The 22759-nt window shown below is 41.3% G+C and overlaps 1 long non-coding RNA gene across 5 annotated transcripts in view; it reads right to left on the bottom strand.

Moving 5' to 3' along the window:
* The window catches only part of LOC139036542 (uncharacterized), a 141806-nt gene extending 119453 nt beyond the window's left edge, over nucleotides 1-22353 (bottom strand). For 3 of the 5 annotated variants that reach the window (XR_011489314.1, XR_011489318.1, XR_011489317.1), the window contains exons 1-2: nucleotides 21735-21845; nucleotides 3917-3967 (exon numbers count right to left, since the gene is read on the bottom strand). This is a non-coding gene — a long non-coding RNA (uncharacterized lncRNA). The other 2 variants (XR_011489316.1, XR_011489315.1) reach the window with 2 other exon arrangements.
* Nucleotides 22354-22759: the final 406 nt, after the last annotated feature.

The following is a 22759-nucleotide window of genomic DNA, read 5'->3' as shown; positions in this document are numbered from 1 at the left end:
CTGTTTTGTAAATAAGATCATCTTTACCAATGAAAAATACCTGATCTTCTTAGCAATGGAAAACTCGGGGCAATTTCAATAGCAAAAGAGATGAGGAACAGGTTAGAACAGGCATATCTCTAAGCCTGTATGCTTTAAGAGATTGACATCTTTAAGAGAATACCGTGGATCATAAGAGACTACTACCAGCAGCTCTATGCCAATAAAATGGACAACTTGGAAGAAATGGACAAGTTCTTAGAGAAGTATAACTTTCCAAAACTGAATCAGGAAGAAATAGAAGAGCTTAACAAACCCATCACAAGCAAGGAAATCAAAACTGTAATCAGAAATCTTCTAGCAAACAAAAGCCCAGGACCAGATGGCTTCACAGCTGAATTCTACCAAAAATTTAGGGAAGAGCTAACACCTATCTTACTCAAACTCTTCCAGAAAATTTCAGAAGAAGGTAAACTTCCAAACTCATTCTATGAGGCCACCATCACCCTAATTCCAAAACCAGACAAAGATGCCACAAAAAAAGAGAACTACAGGCCAATATCACTGATGAACATAGATGCAAAAATGCTTAACAAAATTCTAGCAAACAGAATCCAACAACATATTAAAAAAATCATACACCATGACCAAGTGGGCTTTATCCCAGGAATGCAAGGATTCTTTAATATCCGCAAGTCAATCAATGTAATACACCACGTTAACAAATTGAAAGATAAAAACCATATGATTATCTCAATAGATGCAGAAAAATCCTTTGACAAAATTCAACATCCATTTATGATTAAAACTCTCCAGAAAGCAGGAATAGAAGGAATATACCTCAACATAATAAAAGCTATATATGACAAACCCACAGCAAGCATTACCCTCAATGGTGAAAAATTGAAAGCATTTCCCCTGAAATCAGGAACAAGACAAGGGTGCCCACTCTCACCACTACTATTCAACATAGTTTTGGAAGTGTTGGCCACAGCAATCAGGGCAGAAAAAGAAGTGAAAGGAATCCAGATAGGAAAAGAAGAAGTGAAACTCTCTCTGTTTGCAGATGACATGATCCTCTACATAGAAAACCCTAAAGACTCTACCAGAAAATTACTAGAGCTAATCAACGAATATAGTAAAGTTGCAGGATATAAAATTAACACAGAGAAATCTCTTGCATTCCTATACACTAACAATGAGAAAACAGAAAGAGAAATTAAGGAAACGATACCATTCACCATTGCAACAAAAAGAATAAAATACTTAGGAGTATATCTACCTAAAGAAACAAAAGACCTATACATAGAAAACTATAAAACACTGATGAAAGAAATCAAAGAGGACACAAACAGATGGAGAAATATACCGTGTTCATGGATTGGAAGAATCAATATTGTCAAAATGGTTATACTACCCAAAGCAATCTATAGATTCAATGCAATCCCTATCAAACTACCAACGGTATTTTTCACAGAACTAGAACAAATAATTTCACAATTTGTATGGAAATACGAAAAAACCTCAAATAGCCAAAGTAACCTTGAGAAAGAAAAATGGAACTGGAGGAATCAACCTGCCTGACTTCAGACTATACTACAAAGCCACAGTCATAAAGACAGTATGGTACTGGCACAAAGACAGAAATATAGATCAATGGGACAGAATAGAAAGCCCAGAGATAAATCCATGAACCTATGGTCACCTTATCTTTGACAAAGGAGGCAAAATATACAATGGAAAAAAGACAACCTCTTTAACCAGTGGTGCTGGGAAAACTGGTCAACCACCTGTAAAAGAATGAAACTAGAACACTTTCTAACACCATACACAAAAATAAACTCAAAATGGATTAAAGATCTAAATGTAAGACCAGAAACTATAAAACTCCTAGAGGAGAACATAGGCAAAACACTCTCCGACATAAATCACAGCAGGATCCTCTATGACCCACATCTCAGAATTTTAGAAACAAAAGCAAAAATAAACAAATGGGACCTAATGAAACTTAAAAGCTTTTGCACAACAAAGGAAACTATAAGCAAGGTGAAAAGACAGCCCTCAGATTGGGAGAAAATAATAGCAAATGAAGCAACAGACAAAGGATTAATCTCAAAAATATACAAGCAACTCCTCCAGCTCAACTCCAGAAAAATAAATGACCCAATCAAAAAATGGGCCAAAGAACTAAACAGACATTTCTCCAAGGAAGACATACGGATGGCTAAAAAACACATGAAAAGATGCTCAACATCACTCATTATCAGAGAAATGCAAATCAAAACCACAATGAGGTACCATTACACGCCAGTCAGGATGGCTGCTATCCAAAAGTCTACAAGCAATAAATGCTGGAGAGGGTGTGGAGAAAAGGGAACCCTCTTATACTGTTGGTGGGAATGCAAATTAGTACAGCCACTATGGAAAACAGTGTGGAGATTCCTTAAAAAGCTGGAAATAGATCTGCCATATGACCCAGCAATACCACTTCTAGGCATACACACTGAGGAAACCAGATCCGAAAGAGACACGTGCACCCCAATGTTCATCTCAGCACTGTTTATAATAGCCAGAACATGGAAGCAACCTAGATGCCCATCAGCAGACGAATGGATGAGGAAGCTGTGGTACATATACACCATGGAATATTACTCAGCCATTAAAAAGAATTCATTTGAATCAGTTCTAATGAGATGGATGAAACTGGAGCCCATTATACAGAGCGAAGTAAGCCAGAAAGATAAAGACCATTACAGTATACTAACACATATATATGGAATTTAGAAAGATGGTAACGATAACCCTATATGCAAAAAAAGAAAAAGAGACTCAGATGTATGGAACAGACTTGTGGACTCTGTGGGAGAAGGCGAAGGTGGGATGTTTCAAGAGAACAGCATCGAAACATGTATATCTAGGGTGAAACAGATCACCAGCCCAGGTTGGATGCATGAGACAAGTGCTCAGGCCTGGTGCACTGGGAAGACCCAGAGGGAGGGGGTGGAGAGGGAGGTGGGAGGGGGGACCGGGATGGGGAATACATGTAAATCCATGGCTGATTCATTTCAATGTATGACAAGAACCACTGCAATGTTGTGGAGTAATTGGCCCCCAACTGATAGAAATAAATGGGAAAAAAAAAAAAGGGAGAATACCGTATATGTGAGGAATGGTAACTTGCATTTAATCAAATTTTTAATTGAAATATTTAATTTTATGTTTTCTTTTTACTTTTAAAAAATAGAGATCACAAAAATCTCCCCCATTGTTACTTCACACAAGCAACCAAGCTTTCCTATATGATATAGAATGATTTATGTCAAAACTTTTTTTCCCCAATTTTACTGAATTTAGACCACAAGAAGTTCTTGAACCTTCCTGGAGAATTTCAAGACCCCAACAGATCTTCCAAGCACACCCTTCCTCAGAACAACTCCATCCATCATCCCCTGCCTCTGCGGCTGCTTTCACAATCCTTAGAGAAGATAAACTTGTGACCCAAGCTGGGAAATTGGGCCTGACTCACGCTGAGAAATTGAGCAGTATAAAGGGCATCTGGTACTTTAATTTATTCCTTCAGACTTCCCTGTCCTTACCAGAAGCTTATTGCCACAGCCCTCCAGGCTTTTTCAACTCAAACCCTTTATACACCTCGCTAGAAATGCATAACTATAAAAGTTCCAAACCATTAGTTTAGAGTCTTTCCAGATCCTTTCAGAAGGTCTGCCCTAAAGACAGTGACATGCAGTAAATTACCTCAAAGGGAACATGCCACAGAATACTTACTGGAAAGATGATCTAGGATGGGAGAGACAAAACAAGGAAGCATTTTAAAACTGTCTGAAGTGCATTTTGCCCCTTTCAGCCCATGAATGCCATGAACACAATGGCGATACCAATATTGTTCCCATTACCTCTATACTGGATTAACAAATACCTCTTTTGTGGCCCTCCGGAGGATCTCCCATCTGTGGCTTCCAGAAGACATCTGAAAAGGGAGGAAAGCATATTACAGCTGCAAAGTAAAGCGCCTGCTGATTTTATATACTCAATATGAGGTCTGCTGTAAACCCAGCCCTGCACAATGCATGATGGGAAATGCACACTCATAATGAAGCCCTCATCTCTTCCTTCAAGATGCTTACAAACCATGTACTTGTTCAGCAAATAACTGCAAGCACCAAGATTAAGGTGTGTCCCTGAGAAAGAATACGAGGGCAAATCCATCAATTACCCTGATTTCCAGGACTTCACTCACAGTCTACAAAGGGAGAGAAAACTGGCATTAAATACTTCTAATAAACAAAGCAGAAAGAGACACATTCCTAGGAGAGACTCATTTAATGGACAACAAGGCGTTACGGAGAATGGAAGTTACTTAGAAGTCAGGGAGGATGGATTGAGGAAAATTTTGAGCAGGTCATTTTTAAAATTAACTTGTATTGAAATATAGCTGATTTACAAAGCTGTGTTAGTTCCAGGTGTAGAGCAAAGTGAATCAGTTATACATAGATCCACTCATTTTTAGGTTCCATTCCCATGTAGGTCCTTACAGAGTCCTGAGTAGAGTTCCTGTGTGGATGTTGAAAGACATATGCAGATGGAGGGCACATAAACTAAACAGAAGAGAACTCTCTTCATTTGAGCAAAAGATACAAATGGGGAGAGCAGAGAGTGTACATGGAAGTAACTGTTCCCTTTGACTCAACTCTTCAGGACTAAGTGGGGACAGATGAGAAGTAAGACTGAAAAAATATGTTGAGAGGAGATTTCAGAGGGCCGTGACGATGAGGCTCAGGAAACTGGCATTTATTCAAATCTCTTCCCCTGAGTTCTGGGTGTCATGAAGACAGAATGGGCAATGGTTGAGGATACTCTCCTGATGTGACCAGAATAGACTGCTTTTATCCAGTTGACCTAATAGAGTTTCTAGACAAGATTAGGAAACCACATGAAAAACCACTACTGTCGGTAAATTCAATCTGGGCAAGCATTTTAAGAGGGTTGGGTGAGTCAGAAGATTAGTTGCCAAAAGATGAATCTGGTAGTAGTAGTGTATATGATGGATTCAACAGAAGGGAGTGTCAACACGGGAAGATGGGCTAAGAGGTTACTGCATCATACCCAGGTAGAGGTACCAGGGCCTAAAATCAAGCCCAGCGACGTGGAAGAGGAGAGGAGACTGGCCACTTAGCAGCAGTACAAAGAAGTCAACATTCTGGGCCTTGGAAACAAGTAGAATATAAAGGGGAATCCAGGGTTTTGAGCCTGGAAGATAAGAGGCTGTCACAGAGACAGAGGACACCAACCACAAGTCAAGTCTGGGAACTGAAAAGCCAAGTTAGGGAAATAGTATTAAGTTTGAGATTCTGGAAAGATTTCCAGGCAGCAAACAGCTTGATGGAAATGTCTTGCAAGCAGTTGAGGGAAAAAAATCTCTCTGAATAAACACACACTTGAGATGAGCACATGAGACAGTTGATCCTACACAGGAGAGCATTTTTATTTGAAATCAAGTTTTATTTCAGATGATATTCTGAGTGAGATTTTTGAGTGGGATGATTCTTTTATTGGAGTATAATTGCTCTACAATGCTGTTAGCTTCTACTGTGCAGTAAAGTGACTCAGTTACATACCCCTCCCCCTTGAGCCTCCCTCCTCAGCCTCCCTCCCGCCCACCCTGGTCCCACTCCTCTAGGTCAGCACAGAGCGCCTAGCTGATACACTGTGCTATGCAGCATTTTCCCACTAGCTATCTATTTCACACATGCTAATCTCCTAATCCATCCCAACCTCCCCTTCCCCCACTGTGTCCACACGTCCATTCCCCACTGCATGACCCAGCAATCCCGCTGCTGGGCATACACCCTGAGAAAACCATCATTTAAAAAGACACATGCACCCCAGCGTCCACTGCAGCACTACTTACAATAGCTAGGACATGGAAGCAACCTAAATGTCCATCGACAGATGAATGGATGAAGATGTGGTACAAATATGCAATCGAATATTACTCAGTCATAAGAAGGAATGAAACTGGGTCATTTGTAGAGATGTGGAATGGACCTAGAGTCTGTCATGCAGAGTGAAGTGAGTCAGAAAGAAGAAAACAAATGCTGTATATTAATGCATATATGTGGAATCTTAAAAATGGTACAGGTGAACCTATTTGCAGGGCAGGAATGAAGACAAAGATGCAGAGAAAAAGAGGATATTTCTAAATAAAGTGCAGATGTTTACTACATGCTAAACTCTATCTATTTGCTTTCCAAATATGTCAGGTGTACAAGATTTTGTTTCTGGACCCTCTTTCTTCCTGCTCCTTATTCTCCAGCTCAGAAATCTCATTTACTAGCAACAAAATTTTACTGTCAAAAAACCCACCTTCCATATCTTTATCTCTAATCCTATAGGTCTAACTACCTGCTAGAGACGGCACCTGACCTGGACATTCTTGTAAAATCGAGGCACAGAGGAGTTCCACCTCTTCTCTCCCCTTTAACTGGTCCTTCCTCCAAATCTCCCTACTTCTTTGAACAGGGACTTCAGGCTGTGATGCCTCATACCTCCCACACTCATGACACAGTCATTCTAGAATAGCACTTCCTACCATGTTTGTACGCCTGCTCAAAGCCTTCCAGCTCCTTGATGTGGACAGAATAAAATCTAAGGTCCTCAACCAAGGTTTCAAGGCCACCCCGGGTCCAACACAAGTTCCCTTTCCCATCGTGGTTCCTACTGCCTCTCTGCTCAAACCTCCTCAAAAAGACATCCTGTCTGTGTTCTCAAGCTTGCCCACCTTGATGGCTTCCCAACCTCTCAAGCAGACTGGCAATCCTTCCTTCTGTCAGGAGTCATCCTGCCCCAGTTCTTCCTTCATCTGACTCATCCCCACCCCCACACCTTGGCAAAAGTCCCATCTGGTCCTGAGCCTCTTCTCATCCATTCGAGGACAGAAGTGGTGCTTCCGCTACACTCACTAAAAAACCAGATGGTGTTAGCATGGATATTTTCCCATATGAATATTGGGTTGTAAGAGTACCTAGATCATAGGATCATCTTGAAGATTCAATAAATGCTCAATAAATCATTATGATCATCACTGTTATATGTTAGACATTGGGGTAGGCATTTGGACATCTATGTAGGAGTAAGATACAGTCCCTGATCTCAAGAAGTACAAGATTCACTGGAGGAAAAAATGGTTTGGGGAGGGGAAACGCCAGTGGAAAAAGGATGCTTTTCCACTATCCTGTCTAATTATCTTTTCTAGGATGTAAGGTTTGACTCTTCTACATGGTTGCAAGCCTTGGACAAAGTAAATTAAATATTCTCTTGAAAAATTCTTTGAAAAATGTATCTTGTTTCTTGTGTGTGTGCATGTGTGTGACTTTTACTTCTCCCAGGAGACTGTGCACTAAATAATTATATTTTCACAGGACAAACATTTTAGTTCCCAGAGTCAACGATTTTTATTCATCTGATGACACTTCAAATTAACAGGCCAACATTTAGCATCTTCCACTCACAGGTCCTTATCCTTAGGCACACACACACACAAGCACACTCTCGTCCCTAACTGCTAATGCATATGTACTTAGAGACTTGGAAAAAAGCTTTGAAGCTGGAGGAAGAAGGAGGAGGAGGCGGCAGAGGGGAGGGGAGGGAAAAAAGAAAAGAAAAAAAGCGGGGGAGAAAAATTCTAGCTTCAGCTCACTTCTAGAATAGGAATTGAGCATGTCAATTACCCTTGCCAAACCTCACTCTACTTATCTGTAAAATGTGTGCACTAGATTGTGGTCCCCAATCCTGGCTGATTATAAGACTCCCATCTAGGGAGATTTGTTAACATTCCTTTTCCTAGATTCCAATCTGGATCTGCTAAATTGTTCCTGGGGAGGAGCCTGAAACTTTCTACCTTCAAAAGAGTATTCCAGGCAGTTACAATAATCAGTCAAGTTTGGGAATCCCTTTTCCAATCTTGATTCTCTTTACATTAAAAGATACACTCCTGTCAGAAAGAGAAAAACAAACACTGTATATGAATGCACATATGAGGAATCTAGAAAAATGGTACAGATGATCTTATGGGTGACACAGAAGTAAAGACCCAGATGAGAGAACAATGTGTGGACACCGTGGGGGGAAGGGGGGATTATCGGGGAGCTGGGGATTGACGTGTACACACTATTGGTACAGTGTTGCTGTTGTTCGGTCGCTCTGTAGCGTCCGACTCTTTGTGACCCCATGGCCTTCAGCACACCAGGCTTCCCTGTCCCTCACCGTCTCCTGGAGTTTGTTCAAACAGATGTCCACTGAACCGGTGATGCCATCCAACCATCTCATCCTCTGTCGTCCCCTCCTCCTCCTGCCCTCAATCCAAAGTGATGTCTCTCGTCTCTGCTTTTTATCGTGCTGGGTAGTTTCTCTTCCAAGGAGCAAGCGTCTTAACTTCACAGCTACAGTAGAGAACGAATGAGAACCTACTGTATAGCATAGGAAACTCTACTCAGCAGCATGGGAAGGAAATCCAAAAAGGAGGGGATATATGTGTATGTAAGCTGATTCACTTTGCTGGACAGTAGAAATGAATGCATTGTAAAGCATCTGTACCCCAATAAAAAAAAGACATCCTCCCCGCTAAGGAGCATCTGGTAGCTTGGAGCTGGGATCTGAGGCAGAGACCTTACAGTCCTAAGGGAAAGTCTGCAATAAGAGTGGGAGCCTCTTCTCTCCCTGCTTTATGCACAGAAACACTTTCTTTTCATTTCCCAACTGTGGTTTCTGATCAACATAAACGTTTTAACCATTTATGATTCTTCCACAAGCCAGCTAAGAGCAAAGAAAACACTTTGATTATTTTGATACCTCTTAAGGACTTAAAGCTGGCTTTGAACAAGTGACACAAAATCTCCCTCATCAGATAATTTTGTGGCAGTGGCTGAATTCTATTTGAATCAGATGCATATCTCCAATTGTTTTACTTACTCGACTGTGTTATTTTTAAATCATATGGAGTCCTCCCTGTTTACATAAAGATACATTTAAGGAATTACACTCAGCTTTACTGGCTTTGATCGAGCCTCTTCCATCAAACGCCACTTTGCTGGGGCTTCCATCAATCAGCTTAAGGAGAAACTTCTTCCCACTTTCCCGGGGCGGGGGCGGGGGGGTGGTGTCCAGGGCTCTTCTGCGCAAACTTTAGAGTATGCGTTTTTCTGGAAGAGCAAAACCACCTCCGAGAGTTTCATAGGCAGAGAAGTTTCCACATTCTGAGTTAATTCCCTGGAGATGTCTACACTCATTAAAAACAATCATATGCTTCCCCCCACATTATATGACTGGATGCCTATGTTCAAGTAGACAAAAACCACTCTAATTCTCTAGGAAACTAACTTTTAAGAAAGAAAGGGGACTTCCCTGACTGTCCAGTGGTTAAGACATTGCCTTCCAAAGCAAGGGGTGTGGGTTTTGAGCCTTTGTTCAGTGAGCTAAGATCCCACATGCCTTGTGGCAAAAAAAATAAATAAATAAACAGAAGCAATATTGTAACTGTAATATTGAATCTTATTGAATCTGTAAATTCAATAAAGACTTTTAAAATGGTCCACATAAAAAAAATCTTGAAAAAAAGAAAGAAAGATGTGTTTTTTTTCTCCCAAGTTGTAGGTCAGAAAGCATCATACACAGGGAGGAGCCCCGTTTTCTGCTTAAGAGCTCTATGGAATCTGACTGCCTGGCTCCATCTTCCACTAGCTATATGGATTTGGGCAAGGTACTCATGCTTTTCGTATCTCAGTTTCCCTGTCTGAAAAAATCATAGTAATAGTGCCTAGCTTAAGAGTTTACTATGGCATCTAATTAGATAGTATATAAAAGGATGAAAATAGATTCCTGCCACATGCTAAACACCCCAAGAGTGCTAGCTCTTACTTCTTCTTCCAGAGTTTTAGCATTTTAGGCAACAGAGGTAACAAAGTATTTATGCCCCATCTGTCTCATCACCTCAGCAACAGACCAGTCTTCTTGAATGTTCTGGTTTTGTCTATAGTAAGGAGCCTATTCGAGCAGGTAAATCCCTCCCCTGGCCAGTAGACACTTCCGTTCTATTCCTCGAAGACAGCCTGGAAAGAGTCCCCCACTCCTAAATGGCTGGCAGTCCCCATTGAAGGGCACAGCTGTGTACCGTCTCTCCTGTAGCCTAGGTCCCAGCGCTCTGTTCCAGCTGGCCATTGTGCAGTCGTCTCTAATAACGTTTGCACACAAGGTCAGAACACCTTTGCTGCCACTTGTCCTCTACCACTGCCGTTTGGAGATGAGAAATGCGAAATATCGACCTCAGTTGACCTCAGTAGCTGGCATCTAATAGAACCTAACAAATACTTGAGTAATTAAAATGTGCCCTCTTAATCCTCCCTTCACTAAGGCATTCAGAATGTATAGCATGGTACTTTAAAAATCTATCAGTCTATCTGAGGCTGTTTTTTTTTTTAAGGTGAAGCAGGTGGAGAGAAAGGAAGAGATTAGGGCTGTGGATGTTTTGCCAGGAAAAGCCAGGGATTCTTATATCTGTTAAAAGGGAAGACATGAGTATACAGTGGTGGGCATTTAACAGAATTATCTGTTCTATGTCCAGGATTGAGCCTTTATATGGTGTAGATGAGAAAACATAGACCTTAAACCATTTCCAGGAAAATAACATGAGAAGAAATACCCGGGATGGTAGATGAGTTACTTGACAAGGGAGATTGACAAGTCAAATGGCCAAGCATGTGTAAATAGCCCAGGGGTGCCCTGTACCAGACAGACTTGAACAACATCAGCTCCTTAGCCAGTGGCGCTCAAACAGCTCGTTTCCTACTAAGCAAGACGGCACTGCATTCAACAAGAGTGACGGAAAACCAAATCATGCAGAAAGTCGGCCTGCTAGCAGTGCTTCCAGAAGGGAAGACATTTATCAGTAAGATGACAACACCTAAAATTTCATTGATTTAAAATTGAGGGTAGGATGATTTTCACTAAAACATGATTTGAAAGATGATCTTGATTTAGCTCAGTGTTTGTGTGTGTGTGTGTGTGTGTGTTTGTGCGCGCGCGCACTCAACCATGTCCAACTCTTGCAACCGCATACACTGTAGCCTGCCAGGCTCCTCTCTCCATGGAACTCTCCAGGCAAGAATACTGAAGCAGTTTGCCATTTCCTTCTCTAGGGGATCTTCCTGATGCAAGGATTGAATCTATGCTTCTTGCATCTTCTGCATTGGCAGGCAGGTTCTTTACCAGGAGCTGAGCCATCAGGGAACCCCTGATTTATTTTAAAGCCATACATAATTAAGCTAAAATTGTAAACTACTTTCCCTCAATCATTGAAAGATAGAAAAACACTATTAGTGAAACATAATGGTCAAAGTACATGGCAAAGAGTTGACTCTTTGTAAAACTTTTATTACATCCTCCTCATTGGAGCACTAAAAACTCATCCTGTTCCCAAACTGAACATCATGGTTAGAATTCTGATATTCAGAAGAAATTTAATGAGCCTTCAATAATTAGTTTATATCTAGGCAACAGGGAGAATGAACAGTTCTACACAGGAAAAATAATATTAATTATTCAGAAACAAATTTACCACAATAGCTTAATCTTCTTTGTTTCCACATATTTGTAACTGATATAGCTTCAGGAAGTAAAGAAGTTACACCCATCCTAGTTTTAACTGGAAAGGCCCATGGCATTCTGGGAGAAATCCCTTTTTATCAGTGTTAGTCTGGGGAACACAACAGCTTCTGGGTAATACCAGTCACTAAAAGATCAACCAAACTGCTAATTCTGTACCCCAAGAAAGTGGTCTAATTAATGCAAAAATCTCCAATATAACACATTCCATTATCCTAAGGTTAAAAAAAGAGGAATAGCTTTTAAATTTCAAAATATCTTAATAGGAAACTTTTTAGATTAATAGCAAAGGTGGTACAGTGGCAAGGAAAATAACAGGAATGAAATTTTATTTATGCAGAATTCATGTATTAAATATGTACTTCCTCTGCAGTCCGTGTTCTAAACAAAAACACAGGTTGATATGCCTGGTCCTTTTCCTGTCTCTTTGCATGCGTCTTTTGCAGGCACCTCTGACGCAGGCTGTGCCACCACAGGATAACACGCGTGTTCTCAGCCTGGCTAAATGAGGCGCAGCCGGCATGTGGGTTAAGACGCCAACAGTGGGAACATGAACAGAAGTAGCACAAAATTGTGAATGCTAAAAAATCTGGTAACAACCTATACATGAAAAGAGTCTGAAAAAGAACACATAATTGTGTATCTATAACTGAATCACTTTGTTGCACACTTGAAACTAACACATTTACAATTAGCTATCTTACTAGTCAGTCGTGTTCAACTCTTTGCGACCCCATGGACTGTAGTTCACCAGGCTCCTCTGTCCATGAATTTTTCAGGCAAGAACACTGGAGTGGGTTGCCATTTCCTCCTCCAGGGGATCTTTCCAATCCCAGGGATCGAACTCACATCTCCTTTGTCTCCTTCCTTGCAGGTGGATTCTTTACTGCTGAGCCATCAGGAAAGCAAATTAGCTATACTTCAATTTAAAACAAACAAACAAACAAAACAAAACCTTAAAACACATGAGTCATAGACATCTAAAGAATGTATTGTTTAAAGAGGACAAAAACTAAACTGGTTATAGATTTGGAAAAGAGCAGAGGAGAGAAATGGCTAAAGGAACCGACACTGGCCCCTCAGGGTGGCTGAGTAATATATGGAGTGTTATTAGATCAAAGTCCCCTATCACCGAGGAGAAAACAACCAAAAACTGGCTTTAAGTCAGTCCAGAAAGATGTCAGCTTAGTTTTTAGGATGAATTCTTCGTGCATAAGTTGATACATATCATATTAGATTACAAAGGGAAGTCTTGTAATCTTGTTCCCAGGAGATGCTTGGATGTGAGACAGGAAAGCCCCAGTAACGCGCATGACCATTCCGAGGGGCTGATTCACCCAGAGCCAGAGAAGCACACTAAAAGACTTCCTGGGGTTCTCACAGGCTCAGGATTTTCTAATAATTCAACAAACACAAGGCTGCCGGAGGGACTGCTCTGTGACTGCTCAGCAGTTCTGGAAAATTCCAAATACTTTTTCTTTGTACAAATGAGGCTAACAGCAAGAACAGATTTTACAAGGACATTTTACAACCAATCAGCACCTCACGAAATGGAATAAATACCTGCTTCTTTCTTAATGCAGTAAATGAGTAGACATAGTTTACAATACAGCCAGAGCTTGGTGCCATTAAAAGAACTGGTGGAAAAAAGCACCATGCATGGATAAACCTTGCAGATAGTCAGTGTTTTTGGAAAGAGAGTTGGTGGCCTTGGTGTTCTCAGAGGAGTTTCACTGGGTTCTTTAAGCAAAGTCAATCTGCCACATTGAGGAAATCCAGGGTCAGCCTTAATGCTTTTGGTCCCAAGAGAAAGTTGTCCAGTTGCCAGAACATGAAGGAGAAAGAGAAGGAAAATTATCTCCTTTTCTGTCACTGCTGTGAACAGTGATGAGAAGAAATGGATCCTGTGGGAAGGTCTGCAAAGAGAAAGCCTTCTGTTTACTTCTCACTTGACTGAGACTTCTCAGGTCGCAGTTGAGACTTGCTCCTGCCACACGAGAGGGGCAGTCATGATACCACAGGCTCTTAAGAATGAAGAATAAATTTAGAAATTATCCAACTTAAAAAATGTATATATGTGCATATATATATATATATATACACACAGATACACATGTACACACCTCAAAACACCCCACCAGCTAAAGAAGACCAATCAATAGTGCAAGAAATCATCTTCTTTCTTACAAGAAAGGCACAATGCAGGTAAGAAATACCCAGCGAAAGTCAGCACCATCTCGAGGACTCCAGACAGTTGCCCCAGCTTACCGGGCACTGAAATGAACCCTCCTGCTTCCTCTCCAGACCAGCATTTCCCAGAGAGACACCAGCATCTCTCTGTTCAGAAAGAGATCTCAGTCATCCACTTTAATCACCAGGCTTCCAAAGAGCTTTTGCCTCCACTGCAATTATGCCTTAGAAATCCCACACCCATTTTGCATGCTAAGCCATGGAATTTTTTAAGAGAGTTAAATCAGAAGCCTTGGGACCATATTACTCTGCCAAATAAGTCATATACATGGAAAATGAACTCCCTGCTAGAAAGCTTCACGCTGTGCTTAGGTGTGTCTCTAGTCTAGTCTTTGTTGAGAAAATAAAATCGTTTTCTTTCATTCTTTGACTTCTTTTCTAGGTGCTAAGTGAAAAAGTAGAGTTTTGAAGTCCCCGACTTGAACGGAAAGCCACCTGTAAAACAATTCAAATCATGTTAAAAAAATAAAATAAATCACAGCCCTACCCATGGAACTAAAAATGGAAACTTTTAAAACTGTTGCTAAGCAAAGACAACAACCGTGTCCCCTTTCAGAGCTGATAAGAGATCATGAAGTTGAAATTCTGCACAGCACGTTGAAAAGTAGAAGCCTTCATCTTAGGACTTCATTTTTCTTTTAAAGCAAATACCTTTGAAAGCTTGCTAGATCCACACTGGCTCCATCCTCTGCTGTGTTTTTGATCTGTGACACTCAAAAATAGTTACTGTCATAGTCAAATATGTGTGGATTATTTATGGCTCTCTATGCCATTTACACTTAAGAAAAATAATTCTTAAAGCACACTGATATCAGGACAAAATGGCCATGGAAATGAACCAATCCTGTCTGCCCAAAAGTCATATTTTTTTTAATCAACAAATAAAAAGAGAACACAAGAATTTTTGTTTGAAAGCTCACAAAATTGGAAATGAGGCAAGTCAATAACAAACTTACTTCCAAACTCCCTTTCCTTACCCCTGGAAAGCATTTTATGAGACAATGAAAACCTCTAACACTGAGTGATGTGATTAAGTAATAAAAAGCTGAATTTTTCTTTCTATGTAACCCCCACAGGATGCTTCCAAAAGCACGACAAAGGTCTGTATAAAGAATTAACTGTGTGTTGGTGTAACCCCAGATTACAGGTGTTTGTTAAAGGAGATCCCACTGAGATTTTTCTCAGGACTGATTGAACAACAGCTTCTTTCTCTCTCATGCTAATGGGCTGGTTAGCAAGCGCTCCCCTTTCTAGAAGGCTCTGTGAACAGCGTCCACGGGTGCACTGTCTCAGCCTTGAGTCTACAGGAGAGGCAAGCTTGCACACTTAAAACCTCGTGAGTCACTTATGAGTGCTATCCGGATGCCAGAGTTTGCATGAAGAACCAACTTTTCCTCCACATGCTTCACAAGCGACCGTGGAGCCACCGCAGACATGCCCAGGCATAACAGAAGGTGGCTGGCTCATCTCCGCCCCTACACGCAACCTACAGGAGAGCGCATGCGCGCCTTTCCTCCGGAGGGCTAGCTCAGGGCACACAGCCTTGACCCAGACCGCTGCTCCGCAAGTTCCCGGTAACAAGCGGGTTAAGCCAGCCAATAAATCAACCCTCCAACCAGGGCTTCATCACCCTACACCCTGGACTCTCGGGGCTTTGCAGGCATCTGAAATTTCTTTAACGGGATTACCTTGATGGACCCAGAAATCCTGGAGTCTGTCATCGTAAAATGACTGCTTCCAAGAATATTTATGAGAAGGTGCTTCCATGGTTCATCCTCACATTTTTCCTCCAGTGTTCAGGCTGTTTGCATTCTAAATGCTTCTCCCAGAAATCTTTACCCCAAGAGACACATGTGTATGTGTGTGTGGTGGGGAGGTTGGCTCTATTTTTTAAAAACTTTTTCGTTTGAAATGATTTCACATTTAAAGTTGCAAAGGCTAAACTCCCTTTCCACCCATTTAACAAACTTTAATATTTTGCTATGTTTGTTTAATGTAGCCCTTTCTTTCTCTGTGTGTACACACACAGACACACACACACACACATACACACACAAATGTAGATATAATTAGTTCTGAACCATGTGACAATAGGCTCCATGTTTGATGCCTTACTCTGTAATATATCAATGTGTATTTCCTAAGAATAGTCTTACATAATCACAGTACAGCTATCAAATTTGAGACATTTAACAATGGCATAATACTTTTTCATCTAGTCTACTGTCAACAGACAAATTTCATCATGTGTCCTCAATAATGACCATTGTAACAATCATTTTAGGGATGAAGGATCCAGTTCATGGATTACCTTTGGGGCTGGAATACTACATCAGGATGTGTTCTTCCCAAATTGTCCCATCTCTGGGCCTGTAATACCATTTGCCCCTTTGTGGTGATGCTAATTGCTATCATTTGATGACAGTGCTGTCCCATGTCTTTACTGCATAGTTAACTTTTCCCTTCTGTACTTTAAGATACCTTGAGATTATGTAAGTATTCTGTTCTCCATGGAATCTCCACCTCTAGATTAAGTATCCATTGAGGACTCCTGCCTGAATCCATTTTCATTATAATGCTCATGAGTTTTCTTTTTTATTTAAGTAACACTGTAGAAACTTAACTCACTGAACACTGACAGTGAGAAAGGGTTTTGTAGAAACCCTTTTTGGAGACAAACCCATAGACTGTATTAGCATACAACTCATCAGGTTTCTTCATCCACAGGGTGACAATGAAAAGGACAGAGGGAAATACGTGCACTGTAAATGGGCCAGTTTTGCCCCAACACACTTTTCTTTTATCCTCATTACTCCAAAAGAGTCCCATCCCAAGAGATAAGAGTGTATAGAATCGATAACATCTTCCACTCCTTTGATTCAATATCAAGCATTTTTCATGATGATTACATGCGGCCACTAGTCCAGGGCATTTCCTCCCTTTTGTTTAAATTGCTTCTAGAATAAACATCTCAAAATTCAGGATGGCAGCCAAGGGAAGATAATCTCTCAGGGGAAGACACTGGAATCCTCACAACTTCCATCAGTAAGAAGCAGAGGAAAACGCCAAGCTCCCATTCATTTCCCAAGAAATACCACAACACAGTATAGCTTCTCACCTTTAATCCCATGGAATGAAAGCTGGTCTTTCCCCTGAATGGAGAGGAAATCCAAAAAAGATGGAATAAATGTGTGCCTATGGCTGCTTCCCTGTGCTATACGGTAGAAAGTAGCACAACATTGTAAAGCAACTGTACTCCAAAAGAAAAGGCTGGTCTTCCAAATGTGAAATTTCACACATGGCAATAAACCATACTGCAACATCTCCCATGGAAACAGAAGCACATATACATATATTAAACGTAGAATTTACAACCATACACACTTTTCCTTGTAAGAGGAGCTCCAGGGATCTCAGAAACCTGACATGCTAATTATCAAGAGAATGCTATACTCCATACAAAATAAAAGGAAGTGGGGGAGTCTACACTTACCCCCTAGGGTTTATCTTGCTTACTAAAAATAAACATACTTCCTGAGGACAGATGGAACATGTGAGGTGACAATTCATTCTCCAAGAAAGCATGTGACTTCCCAAGAGCAAATTCGCACTTCAAGGTGTAGAATATTCAGATACACAAAACACTTTCCAATCTGTAGGCAAGAAAGTCTACGAAAGTGATTTTTCCAATAAGACTGTAGTTTGAAAAGCAAAACTTGCAACATGACCAGGTCCAAAACACAGATGCTGGCCTGGGCCAGGCTTGCTTCCCTCATTCCTAATCACAGTCTGGCAACATGAGTTACTTCTTGTCATGCAATGAAGAGTTGCTTGTCTTTCTTGCATTGGGATGTGTTGTATTTAAAGTTACTCTATCAAAATCCCAACAGGGCAGCCAAGTGAAAAGACCACACATCTACCCATGGAGTGGCAGCGTGTTGCACTATACAGCGCAATAGTTACCTTGTCAATCAGTTTCACTGTCTTTTAGAGCTGGATGACACTTCGATATCATTTTACATCTCCCTCATTTTATAGGCAATGCAACACAGACACCATTTGAATACATGATCGTTTCATAAATATTTAAACTTATTTAAATATTCATTTGTTTGAAGAATCTTTATCACCTTTGCTTTGTGCAGGGAACAAGCTGGGCCCCAGTTATAAGATGGGGAACACGACAGATGTAATCGCTACTCTCACAAATATTGGACCCTCCTTGTACAGTATTTATTGCTGATAAAAACATCATAGTTTATTAAAAGCTTTCATGTAGATCAGCAGTGCTCAATAGAAATATAATGTGAGCCACATGTGATATTTTACATTTTTTTTAATGTGGAGGTGAAATCAATGTAACAATATACTTAAACTGAGGGAGGGGGGTTGGTGGAGGAGGTGGAAAGGAAAACACAATATACTTAATTTACCCACTATGTCCAAAATATTATTTAACATGTAGTCAATATAAAAAGTTATTAATGAGCTGTTTTATGTTCTTTATTGTATTAACTTTTCAAAATCCACTGTGTACGTCAGTACCATCTAGATCTCTCAATTCAGATGCTGAATTTTCATGAGAAATGTTTGATCTGCATTTATATTTCAGAAAAAATTATAGCTAAAAAAACTAGACTGATAAATTCAGCTATTCCAGTCATTCTTAAAAAAGTTTTCTGAAAACTAAATCGAGCAGGTTTTCTATTTCAATTTAAATGAATTAAACTTGAAGGCAACTAAAACATCAAGCTCTTCTGTGGCAGTAACACTATGCCAAGCGCTCAGTGGCCCCACGAGGCCGGTGGCTGCCATACCAGCGGCACAGCTCTGAACGGTATGATTGTATGTTCCTGGGAAAAAGGAGCATGGCAGGGCAGGCATCACAGACCACACTGTACATATAAAAAACACACATGACTCATCTGAGGCCGCAGGAGCAAGTGAGTGGTGGAATCAGAATTCTGTCCCAAGAATTCCACAGCCCAATGATCTTGCCCTACACCTCATTGCATTAAAAATGAGCACGAAGAGACTGCACTGGCTGTCCCGTGATTAAGACTATGCACTTCCACTGCATGGAGAGCAGGTTTGATCCTTGGTCAGGGAACTAAGATCTCATATGCCCAGTGGCCAAAAACCAAAACATAAGACAGAAGCAATATTGCAACAAATTCAATAAAGACTTTAAAAAGGGTCCACATCAAAAACACCTTTTAAAAATGTGAGCAGGAAAAACTTACTCTATTCACAGCACTGGAATCAAGATTGCTGGGAGAAATATCAATAACCTCAGATATGCAGATGATACCACCCTTATGGCATAAAGTGAAGAGGAACTAAAGAGCCTCTTGATGAAAGTGAAAGAGGAGAGTGAAAAAGTTGGCTTAAAGCTCAACATTCAGAAAACTAAGATCATGGCATCTAGTCCCATCACTTCATGGCAAATAGATGGGGAAACAGTGGAAACAGTGACTGACTTTATTTTCTGGGCTCCAAAATCACTGCAGATGGTGATTGCAGCCATGAAATTAAAAGATGCTTACTCCTTGGAAGGAAAGTTATGACCAACCTAGATAGCATATTAAAAAGCAGAGACATTACTTAGCCAGCAAAGGTCCATCAGGTCAAGGCTATGGTTTTTCCAGTGGTCATGCATGGATGTGAGAGTTTGACTGTGAAGAAAGCTGAGTGCCAAAAAATTGATGCTTTTGAACTATGGTGTTGGAGAAAACTCTTGAGAGTCCCTTGGACTGCAAGGAGATCCAACCAGTCCATCCTAAAGGAGATCAGTCCTGGGTGTTCACTGGAAGGCCTGATGCTGAAGCTGAAACTCCAATACTTTGGCCACCTGATGCGAAGAGCTGACTCATTTGAAAAGACCCTGATGCTGGGAAAGGTTGAAGGTGGGAGGAGAAGGGGACGACAGAAGATGAGATGACTGGATGGCATCATGACTCGATGGGCATGGGTTTGGGTGAACTCCGGGAGTTGGTGATGGACAGGGCCCTGGCATGCTGCGGTTCATGGGGCCGCAAAGAGTCGGACACAACTAGGCGACTGAACTGAACTGAACTGATTCACAGCACTGTTAGGCCATTCTGTGAAAGTCAGTTGTATCTGCCTCTTTGCAACCCCATGGACTCTAGCCCTCCAGGCCCTTCCGTCCATAGAATTCTCCAGGCAAGAATACTGAGTGGGTAGCCAGTCCCTTCTCCAAGGGGTCTTCCCAACCCAGGGATTGAACCCAGGTCTCCCACATTGCAGGCAGACTCTTTTCCATCTGAGCCACCAGGAAAGCCAGGCCATAGAGAATCTTAAACACCAGATTATCGTGGTTGAACTTGAGCCAGCCCAGAGGTAGCACACAGGTGGTTTAAGACGTGAACTGAGCCACATGTTTATTCTTTTGGTTAGGTCTGATTTTTCTTTTAAAAATATGATTTTGAGTACTTCTCGGGAGACTTCCATTTTCCAGTTTCCCACAGACCCCCCGCTGCTATTACTCAGAACCACCCAGCCTCACTCACTTTCTGTGCTTTCCCCACCCGTGATGTATTTGAATTTGACAACCCAGGGAGGCAATCGGTACCGTGAAGGTTTTCAAACAAAGGGCAAGAATGAGAGGCCAAGGCTGCTTCCAGACAACTAGTCTGCTCTCTGCACAGGCTAAATTTGTTCCAGTAAAGACCGGAATCAAGGAGACTAGTTTAACTCAAGCACTGGTCTTTTCTAAAGCTCTTTTTGTGCTTCTTTCAGGTTTATTTCCTTTGAGTGTTCACTAAAATACAGTTTTGATCCCCAAAGTTTCTTCCAGAATATCTTAAATTTTCAGTCTATGGCTCAAAGGCAGTTTCCAGTGAAATGATAGAACTACTCTCACTTATAGGCACACAGGCACATACATACACAGACACCACACACACATACATACACACACACATTCACACTCTGTGCACAGACACACATACACACACCACTCATTCACATACACACACACACACACACACCACATGTACTTACCACACACTCACATAGACACACCACTCACATATATCTACACACATGCATATATCACACATACAAAGGCACATACACACCACACACATACACACACACATCACACACACACATATACACACCACTCATACACACACACACGCACACACATGCAGAGTTGGTCTCTACATGAAGGGCATCTGAATGACTCTCATTGAAGACTTCTGAATGGAAGACAAAGATATAGATTTCAAACATATAACAGTATCTTCCATCCCTACTCGTATGCTAGGAGGCGCTGGATAAAACCTACGACTCCCATATGTCTATGACCTTTTCTCCTGAAATATAAATTTATGAATATTTCATCTTTGCTAGGGGGTAACATCTTGGTAGGTTTCTGAGTCTTCTTATGAAAGAAACCAAAGGAATGTTGACTTGGACATTATCATTGAGGAAGGGGAAATGGCCCAATTTTGAGATGCATCAGGTTTTAGGGACCCTTTGCAGGTACAAAATCAAAGGAGCAAAAGTAGTGATTATCCTACCAGTATGAGTTTACTAATTAATATAATTTTGTCATATTATATTTATCATAGTTTGGGAAAAGGTAAGAATTTGTCTAAGGCAATACATTGGAAAAGTCTAGCTATATTTTTTGTAATTCAATTCAAAGTAAATTTTATGTATCTGAAAAAACATACCCTTACTTGATTCTACATGTTTTCCTCATGTTGAGTAGGAGAATCTGAAGCAGAGATTCTGAAACTTGCGTGTGTTGTGGGGTAGGGTTGGGAATACTGATTAACATGAAGATTTGTGGGACTCACCCCAGAATATAATGCAGCAGATTTAGGGCACCTCAATCCTACAGTGCCTCTGATGTGGCAGGGACGGCACCTGCAGACTGCACCTGTTGAAATATGGCTCGGGCAATTGGCTGTAAGTCATGGACCTTTCACCTGGGGCAGAGGGCACTAGCCCTGTTGATGATTACTCCCATTATGATGCAATCAGTTGGTCGTACTGGTGACTGCAAGCAATGGCCTCCCTGCATCTACACTGTCTCCAAGAGACTCTACAGCTCCTCCCATCAAGAGGAAGCCTACTCCCTTACCTTTTGTGTCTAGACCGGCCTTGTGGCTTGCTGGTCAACTTGCAATGGAAATGGCGGTGTACCGTCTTGAAAAGACACTCACACTTCTCTCTCAGATCCTTATCACCACCATGTGAACAGGTCCAGGCAAGTCTGCTGCACGATGAGAGCTTTTGCAAAGGAGACACCACCTGTCCCATTCAAGGTGACCTCAGACCAGCCCATAGTCAGCCTAGAAATGCAGAGCTCCCTACCTGGCCCACTGCTGGCAGGAGATAGGTGGTGAGCCTTATCAAGAGCATAAGAGCTGTCCATCTGACCCAAGAGCAGTAAGTCATACTCTTTTAGGCCAGAGTTTGGAGGAGCCTGTTATGCAACAATAGCTAACTGTTGCTCAGGCAAAGTCATCATCTGGCCTCTGTTCAGGAAAATCTAAGGAGACTGAATCATGCAACAGGAGGGAAACACACCTCTTATTTTGACCTAAATAAATAAATAATAAATTCATGGCCAAACTTTACTGGTGGACCAAGGTGGTGACCAGGATATAGTACAAGCTAAGAAGTCTGAAACCCAGGTCCCAAACAATGGGATGCGTGCATGCTAAGTCGCTTCAGTCGTGTCTGACTCTTTGTGACCATATGGACTGTAGCCTGCCAGGCTTCGTCTGTCCATGGGATTCTCCAGGCAAGAATATTGGAGTGGGTTGCCTTGCCCTCCTCCAGGGGAATCTTCCCAACCCAAGGACTGAAGCCATGT

This window comes from Odocoileus virginianus, chromosome 9, assembly GCF_023699985.2.
Source record: "Odocoileus virginianus isolate 20LAN1187 ecotype Illinois chromosome 9, Ovbor_1.2, whole genome shotgun sequence".
Taxonomy (NCBI): Eukaryota; Metazoa; Chordata; class Mammalia; order Artiodactyla; family Cervidae; genus Odocoileus; species Odocoileus virginianus.
The sequence above is the reverse complement of the archived record's forward strand: the minus strand, read 5'-3'. Positions and strand labels throughout refer to the sequence as shown.